This window comes from Carassius gibelio, chromosome B6 (assembly GCF_023724105.1).
Source record: "Carassius gibelio isolate Cgi1373 ecotype wild population from Czech Republic chromosome B6, carGib1.2-hapl.c, whole genome shotgun sequence".
Taxonomy (NCBI): Eukaryota; Metazoa; Chordata; class Actinopteri; order Cypriniformes; family Cyprinidae; genus Carassius; species Carassius gibelio.
In genome coordinates this window covers 7,132,312-7,140,847 of record NC_068401.1, presented here as the reverse complement: position 1 = coordinate 7,140,847, position 8,536 = coordinate 7,132,312, and positions in this window count along the sequence as shown.

Sequence of the window (8,536 nt, the reverse complement as noted above, 5' to 3'; positions counted from 1 at the left end):
ACTTGTTAATTTTATTTTTAGCTAACTACATTTTTGAGTAGCTTTTCCAACACTCATCACAGATAAGTAAACATGAAACTGTATTTAACATTAACACTGCAGATATTACATTTTTATATGAACAAATGCTCGTTACTTTACAATGTTCAAATCAAAGCACGAATCATGTCTAAAGTAACAAATAATGCAAAGTAAAACAAAGCTCATAAAATGTGAAGCTCCAGCCACTCCTCATGAATTCTTCTCATGATCGTGATGTTGAGAGCTTTGACAGTAACAGTGAAGAGTCTATGAATGCATATGAATCTGTATGCTGCTGTGTACCCACTAAAGCTCAGCCTTATGTGTGTGCGTTCAGAGGCTCAGAAATGCTGGACTTCCTAATTCATATTGTCAGCTGGGAAGGGAAGGCTCTCCCAAAAGTAGTGCTGCTTCTAATCATGGCCTGCAATCAAACACCTGTCACTAGGGATGAATCCACCATCACTACTGCACAGATACACCCAACTGCATCCACGACGACTTTAAAAGTTGTACAACTGGAGCCAAAACACAGTGTTCAGGTGCATTATGAAATCTTAGCTCTGATATTGTCATGAGAGAAAGAAAACCATTTAAAGATAAGATGCTCTGAAATCAAGAAGCGTTGTAAGCATTTACAAGTCTCTGGGAATTTAGTTTCCCCAGCACACTGCTATCTATTGAACCAGCTAACCATTTGTCAATATATGTACACACTTCAGAACAACACAGATTCTGTGGCGGTCCATTACCTTCGGCCCTGTTTGGACCTGGTATTAACATCCGATCACAAGCAAAGCTTTTCTAATTAGAGGTGTAAACAGGGTCCAAAGCATTTTGTGATCTGATGACTCAAACCACATTCAGAGGTAGTCAGAAATTACCTCCTCGCATTTGTAGTATGAGTGCTAATGCGCCAACTACTCACCTCACCAAAACAAGTTTCAAACTTTGTCAGATAGACACAGCTTTAAATGAAACAAACGTCAAAACAAATTAATTGGAAAAGGGCATAGAACATTGTCATGCAGTGACACAAATAATAAACTATGTTTAACAGTGTCTATTAAATAATGTAAATGAAGATACTGTGAAGTTCAGTTCAGTCAAATATTTATAACTTGATGTTTTATAAATGGAAAAAAAAAAAAAAAAAATAATAATAATAATACATTGACATATTTAACACTTAAATCCTGCAGGTTGTGTTTCTGGAGATGATTTTCTTTTTCCTAAAAATGCTAGTTGATTCAATTTGCATTTAACAAACTAAATCTACTGACTCTGTTCGTAGAAATGAGATATGGCGGTATATTGGCACGGCTGTGATTCGAGCCATAGGTAACCACAGCGTGCTGATATACTACAACCATATCTCACGTCTACGAGTGTGATATTGCGTTTATACAATAGTTTGACAGCACAAGTGTGTACATACATTCTTAAAAAAATAACAAAGGAATGTCTTTAAAAGCCCTCATTTGTGCAAAACTACAGCACTTCCTTCTGCAACAGATTCAAATCTAAAGTTGACAGTTTAACAGCTGAGCCCAAGCCTCTGTTACTAATTAAACAATTTGAAGGCACATCGTGAAGAACAAAAACCACCGGACGCGAAACGGAGGTTGCCTCAGCAAAGTGCATTAAAATCATATAATGCACAGCTAGCCGTGCATTATCCCGCTTATACCATGGTCATTTGCCAGCATTTACAAGTTAAAGTTGTTAATGATTTTTGCAGCACAATATTTGACCGGTATATATTTGACATGGATATACAGTACCATGGTCTGTCTGAACACTCGATTCTGATTGGCTGGCAGGTATTGAATGGAGTAAGTAAGGGGTAAAGCACGGATAGGTGTGCAGTAAACGATTTTAATGAACATTGTGGAGGTGAGGTACAACCCAATGTGAAGGAAATATACATGTATACATGACCTAGGTCTCTGACACAAGACAAGATATTTAGCAAGTGAACAGCCAGAAAGCATCGAACAAGGTAGCTTTAAAGGTATGCATGAGTAGCCATAGCAACAGAAGATTTGCTGTGCAGCAGCTGAGACTTCTCTTGACAGACCTGCTGTTTATTGGGTGACAGGATGACCTGTGATGTCTGTTTGTTTGGAAAGTTGCATAGGCAGCAAAACTCCTGAGCAAAAAGAAAGCAGTTCGGCATAAAACCCTGTCATTTAAATCCCATTGTCCACATCATTGCATGTGCATTTTGCTCCAATTAGAGCTGGCATTGCAGCCGTTTAGGCTTGAATTCTGTAGCAGGTAAATGATAAAAGCTGACAGATGAGAAGAAAATTCACAGCAAGCAGTGTAGGCAACCTATTACCAAATAGCATAACTGACAGGAAAAAAAATGTAAAGCTATCCGTTCAAAACACCATTATAACATCTCACAGATTAAATGCAGTCATTGTTAGCTCAAAGTGGCATCATTACCCAGGGTGAAACATGAGAGAGCTCGGGATCAGAAGTGTCTATCATGATCCACAGCTCCAGGGCACCAAACACTCTGTAAAAAAAAAGATCAGTACCCTAAGCTCACTGTAGTACTGTGGCCTGTTCATAACATACTGTACTAATTAACCCACTCCAAGCGGCCACGTATGCGAACGTTGACAATGGTGATGCACATGCCTTTCCCCTTTTGGGCTCATGGGATTGCTGTTTTTCCTAGGCAACAGGCGAGACATCATTAAAGTCAACATGCATGGTTACACATACCGAGGTCATGATTAATCTTTAACGGAGTGACGTTTACAGCATAAGACTTGCAGCACAAGACATTGACTGAATGTAGATATGCAAGGTGAAGTTTCCATTGTAATTTTATGAGGAAATGCACATCTCTTCAACTGAGATTTTTATACCCTGTGCACTTCAGCTGCACTGCATTCATACACTGTCCATAGTGTAGCATGAAGGCAGATTTCCTAGTTTCTGATTGGCGTGAGAATGATACTTATAAGCTCTAATGAGGATGTAGTGAGAACCCATCTATTGGTGTTTCAGTGATGAGGACTTTTGGCCCTGTGTGCTTCAGGCTGCTCAAAACACACTTTTAAAATCTCACTATAGTGTATTTAACTTGTCAGTTTACAGTGTCTATATCTCTAGATGTATTCTACACATGCATATTTTTCTGCATATTTTTCACACTTGAATGATTCAGATCATCAAGAAAATTTTAATATTACACAAAGATTACCTGAATAAATTCAAAATGTAGTTTTTAAATTATTTCATTTATTAAAGTTGCCATAGAATGCAAAAAAAAAAAAAAAAAAAAAAAAAAAAAAACACTTTTAGAAGTGTGTTTGAACACAGTTGTGTGGCCGCAGTGTTTGTTTTATAATCCTAATAAATCATAAACAGTCTCTTCAAACAAGCAGTTCCAGATTTTTCACTACTATGACATCATACTCTGGTAAATCCTGCCCATCTGTGACACTCTCTGCCTACAAGCATATACTGTACGTATACACAGCCCTAAGTGAGAAGCAGCGTTGAAGATACAATGTTAGCGCCAAAGAGCCATTAAAAGTGTTGTGTGTTGGGATGCGCCAATGAACACAGGACTTCTCATAGACTGCTGAGGACATGGTGGTTAAATATCATTTTCGAAGGAAACGTTGTGAAAAAAACATTGAACATTTCTATATGTTTGTGCTTACATTTTACATACGCCAGACTGCCTCATAAACGGAGTGTGCAAAGATTGCTTCTGAAAGAGGGGTCGGCACCAAGACTTTGTTGCCAAACGTCCAGACCCCAGACATCACATTTCATATTTTGTTTTCCAAAAGAGTCTCTTGGCTCTCTGTAAGGCTAATATTGCTAAAACTATTATGCTAAACTTTGCCTGTTGTTTTTTTCTGATGCTGGCTTCAATATATATATATATATATATATATATATATATATATATATATATATATATATATACACACACACAACAGAACAGAAAGTGATATTTACCATGGTTCTACTTTGCCTTCATACTGTTTATCACAAACTTTTTTTTATTATTATTATTTTAAGCCACAAGACCACAAAATGATGTGTTAAATGTTAGAAACTTTACATTCCAACATTTTAAACCCAGATTATGTCACTTCCTCTTGATCATTTAGTTAACAAAAATGGCACTTTATTATTATTTAGATGTAAAGAAGTAATGTGGGAACTTCAAAACACATTGATACAGTTAAGTTATCCTATTTTTTAAAAAAATCTATAACTTTTTAATCATTGCAAAGTGTGTTTTCTGCTACTATATTTCACCATCCACAGTGGCAACTACATATTTCCTCCTAACTGAATTAGATTAAATTCATGGCATGCTGACAGGATGGTATTTTGTTGTGGACATGTGTGACCTTTTGCGATCACTCCAATAAAACACGCTCTGTGTACACTCTAACATTTTTGTCTCTGAATTCAAGCAGATTCATAAAATCCAGCATTTCAGTGTTTGTGACTTGAATGCCAATGACTTTGCTTTTTTTGTGTTGAATATGTATAATTCATGTATAATTCACGTCTTGGGTTTTGTTCGCTTGGGGCTTATGTGCAGAACAGTGAATTAGAGTGTAGCCAAAGAACATATTAACATATGTCAACCCATGGGATCTGGGTTTGTGCCATTCATTTCAATGCAAACTGCTGCCAGTGCCCCCCTTAAATGTTAAAAGCCATTTTTAATTTATGAGCAAACAATATAATTATGTAGCCTGTGAATACAACTATAGCGTTTTTGTAGATTTGTATCCCGTGAAATGTTCATGACTGAGATGTTTACCCATCAGATTGCTTAATGATGAACATGTGCACATATTTAATAGATGATGATCAATGATTATAATGCAAAGCCTCATAAAATGACTTTTTTTGTTTTATGTTTTTTTTTGTCTTAACATGTTTTATGTATGTAACATCATGTGACATTATTTAATAGGATAAATGTGTGTAAAGTACATTTGATGCTCCGATATTTATATTCCAAGTACTGACATCAGAGGTGAATACTGTAAAACCAAAGTACAATGAAAATAATGCATATTTCTTTTTGTATCATATATTATTTTACTTTTCTGACTGCACAATAAAAAAAGCCATTTCTGGTCACTCGATTAAAGGATCTGCTCGGTCCCTCTGAAAAAGAGGGACTCCAAGCATGCTTGGCCGGGTCCTGTTATGTTTTTGTGTCGTTGTTGCGACTCACTGAATGGCTTTCATTTTTTTCTGCTTTGATGGTCATCAGACAGATGCTCTGAGAGCCATGATTAACACAATGGAACTAATCACACTGCTGGCCATCAGTGTGTCCACCAAACTTGACAGCCAGCTGTCCTCCCTGTATTAAAGTGTCTTGGCTCCCGTTAAAAGAAGCTCAGCTCACACAAAAGCTTGGTTCAAAAACTCATCAAGCTGTCTTGTTGTGTACTGCCTACAGAAGATTTGTTCTTGTGTCCGTCTGTGCTGTTTTCTAATGGTTTTTCTATGTAAACATCCACTAGATCAGTGTTTCTCAACCTTTTTGACCTAAAGGCCCCCCATATTGGCTAACATATTTCTTTTCTGCTGCAATTTTGACAACACTGCTAGTTTTTATTTACAGAAAAACTTTTAAGATTTATGTTATGATTTCAGAAGGCCCAAAATGCCAAATCAGTATTCTCTTCAATAAAAAAACAAAAACAAAATAGCAAACACAAAAAACTTCTAAGGTTACGTATGTAGCCCTGGTTCCTCGAAGAAACGAGACACAGCTCGAGTTCCTGAAGAGGAACAGTAGTTACTGAGAGGTACTACTGTATGATTTCAGTTCATCTTCATTGTTTTGTGATTTTAGTATCTGAATAAAGTTCTCATATAATAAATAATTTGAAAAAAAAAGTCACAATTCCCTGGTTCAGAAACACTGTGCTAGATGGAGTTTGCTAATTGTTAGACTACATGTATGGCTGTTTTTAAGAACTTTGTGTCATGAGCACCATGTTTTTAGAAACTGTATGTGGTGAAAAAATAAAAAAAATTAAATTAACTTTTTCTCATGACATGAGATTCTTTTCCACTCTGTTGCACTCTGTCGAGTGGTTTTTCAATGCAAGAACGCATCCTGTGAGAACAGCCCCTACGACGCCATCCTTACTGAAATGGTCACTGATTTGGAACACTGTACAGTATATAGGTATTAACTCTATGTGCTATACAAATCCTCACTTATCTAAGCTAAATTAATTTGTAGCATGGAAATAATTTATATAATGTAATCATGGTGTATTTTTAAAGGTGCATATAAAAATGTGTTAAAAAAAAATATTATATACACTGTATAAACAAAAGTATTGGTACACCTCAACTTTACAACAACAAGGACTTTGCATTGCATCCTAAATACATACATTAATATGGAGTTGTTCACCCTTTGCAGCTATAACAACTTCCACTCTTCTGGGAAGGCCTTCAATACAACATTTTTGATGTATCTGATCTCATCCCAATACCATCAACACACTGCTTCATAGGCAAAGGATACAAGGTATGCAACCCTTAAGATTTGTCCTTTCTGCCTTTTATTCAAACAGCTGGGAGTGCAACTCTGATGCGTAACATGCTGTCTACTAAGGGAGCTCACTAGGTTTTGGAAGAAAGTGATTATCTGAAGGAGTCATTTTACATGAGCATAGATCAACGCTCTAAGTTATTCGGGTGTTTGGTGATAATGCAAAGGTTATGGGGACACTTTAAAATTCATGATTTAAATATGCAGGAGGTATAATGAGTTCATCATATTGTCAGATTCATTTGATCCTTAAGTAGTGCCCTTCTCTGAACAGTGAATGAGAAAATAATTGAATTGTATAAAAACACTGCCCTCTGACAAGACTCTGTGTGAGTACGTCTCATCTGTGCCTGAGGGACTATCACAATGAGAAAGGCTGTGAACATATTCATCAGAATGATTTGCTAAAATGCCACCCAGCATTACAATACATCCCTTGTTGCAAAATCTTAAAATAGCTTGTGTAAAATGGCAGCTATTTCTTCTACCGCTCTCTCCACATCATTTCAGTTTTTTTTTCTCTCCTGTCTTTATTAGCATAAACAGCTGGTGTTTCTTCACACTCTGAAATCATGCCCAGAAACATTAACATGTATGGTGGACATGTGCCAAAAGATGTGGACCAATTAAACAAGAGCATAAGTCTGTATTGATCTGTCTGACCAGGTTAAGTTAATTAACAGTCTTCTGTAGCCTACCAGAAAACATTTATATCTCAGAGGTTGCTCATTCAAAGCACAGGAAATTTAATGGGGTCTCAGATGTGTTTCATTAAAATATTTTTTTTTCATAGGTCTCTCTACTTTTTAACATATGGCTCATATGCTGCAAGTGGAACTGCTTTTAAAGCAGTTCACATCGGTTTTCATTATTATTATTTATTTGTTTAGCTATGTTCATGGATTTTGAGGATGAACACATTTGATGCAGTCCGAACATCTGCCACATTAGGCTAGCTTGTTAGAATTTGACTAGATGTATGGTACATCATATCCAGACTTTCAACATCAAAAGCTATGAGAAGCTTGACTTGTCTTGTTGTTAATTATTATGTTAATTACATCATTATAATTACCATTACCCTCTGTTATCCTCTGTTATTGTCTGTTATTGATGAGCTTAAATACACTGAATATAAAAAAAATATACTGTATATGCACAGCAGTTTCTCCGTGCAAACTTTTTTCTCCACCCACGTGTTCCTACGCACCAGAAAACCAGCCGTTTCTCAGTCAGCAGCTGGGTTAAAGGTGCTTTGTTAAACCGAACAAGTGCACAACACAGTTACAGTGTGCTTTGATCTCTGGTGGGCCTCAATATGATTTTTTTTTTTTTGCATGTCATTATCCTTTTTGAAAAGATGTCATTACTTCAAATATGTTCAGTGGTAGCTTACCCACTGTTGAGACTTCAGTGGTGTAGATGTTGCCCACCTGCTGTGAGAGAGAAAAAACTCGAGAAACTTCAGAACTCTGGAAACTAGCATGTGAAATATACATATACAAAGTTGATTTTAATGCTGTAATGTTATACAGTAGCCTATATGGCAAAACTATTTCATTGTTTGGAATAATAGGTTGCATTACAAAATCTTGTGAGGTGTTGTTAGTACATCAGACAATGTTAGTGCCGAATCACATAAAAGATTAGTTCATAATGAATCGTTCATCACCAACAAATCACTATTAGCTATTGTTAGGAGGTCCAGTTTATATTCAGGCAGTATCACACGAGTATGTGGCCTAAATAAAAATAAAATACAATTGTGTATAAGGTTACATACAGTAGCTACCTAATAATAATGATAAGGATGGACAGCAAATACAAATACAAAAGAGACAAGCTATGATTGAGAATTTAGTTGTTTCATTATTTGAATTTGCCTAAAAGGAACACCAGAAAGTGAAACTAAAACGAGGATGAGTACTACTA